This window comes from Sinocyclocheilus rhinocerous, unplaced genomic scaffold, assembly GCF_001515625.1.
Source record: "Sinocyclocheilus rhinocerous isolate Xijiao unplaced genomic scaffold, SAMN03320098_v1.1 scaffold38251, whole genome shotgun sequence".
NCBI classification, from domain to species: Eukaryota; Metazoa; Chordata; class Actinopteri; order Cypriniformes; family Cyprinidae; genus Sinocyclocheilus; species Sinocyclocheilus rhinocerous.
The window spans coordinates 1-949 of NW_015669158.1; the positions used below are offsets into that span (position 1 = coordinate 1).

The 949-nt window shown below is 39.1% G+C and overlaps 1 long non-coding RNA gene across 2 annotated transcripts; it reads right to left on the bottom strand.

Annotated features, from left to right (window-relative positions):
* Positions 1-186: 186 nt before the first annotated feature.
* Positions 187-733, bottom strand: LOC107734076 (uncharacterized). Of its 2 annotated transcripts, none has more exons than XR_001639056.1 (3): positions 712-733; positions 408-515; positions 187-272 (listed from the first exon to the last, which is right to left on the bottom strand). It is a non-coding gene; the product is annotated as an uncharacterized LOC107734076 (long non-coding RNA). The 2 variants fall into 2 exon arrangements; XR_001639055.1 differs by lacking the exon at positions 712-733 and adding an exon at positions 621-639.
* Between the last annotated feature and the right edge of the window lie 216 nt (positions 734-949).

The following is a 949-nucleotide window of genomic DNA, read 5'->3' on the forward strand; positions in this document are numbered from 1 at the left end:
CTTCTTTAAAAAAAAAAAAAAAAAAAAAACAACATTAAAAATCTTAGTCCACCTAGTGGCGAAACAATGCAATCGACACAACGTTATGTGGCAGTTACTTTCAAACGCGGAATCCAGATCGCGATCTTTTAACGATTAACTGTGCAGCTCTATGTCAGAGGTACAGTAAATCTGTCACTCACTGGGTCGGTCATCAGGGCTCTCCATATTTGTGGCAGAAAGTTTCCACTGGCAGCAGGAAACACACCCATGAGCTGCTCCAGAGGTTTGAACTACAAATGAAAAAATATGATAAAATTGTGTTAAATCAATAGTCAACACATCAGCAACACAAGAACAATGCACTGACACACAAACTCTAATGCACTATTTGTTTTGGCTCAGTGTTGCAATGCGTTTCAAATTACCGGTTTGGTCCCTTTCTCGAAATCGTTGAACATGCCCTTGATGTCTTTGAAGTCGGAGGCAAACGGAGCATAATGAAAGGGAAAATACCACTTCCAGGACGCACAGCCCTGTGACATAAAAACAGACACTTAGAGACGTCCGTCGTACCACATAAAGACAAGTTAAATACATCTTCAGTTACTTCAATCAGAAATGCTCGATTTTGGAAAGACCTTCAAAATCCAAGTCATTTTTAAGACCTCTTCCATTAGCCTGTCACACTTACACTTTCAATGGGAGACCTTGATACACCGTCAAACTTACAGCTCAATTAACACTCCAGAGGGCATTTAGACCAGACAGTTTAAGAGAGAACCAAGAGAGCTTCAACAACAGACACACACACTATGAAAAGACCACAATTTGTGGATTTAGTCCATGTCTACCTTTAAGGCCATCAACATTTACAAGAATTTTAAGTAGATATGCATGTACAAGCCCAAAAAACTGACCCAAACAATTCAACTTTAAATATTATGGCTGGGCGATAATATAGTTTATT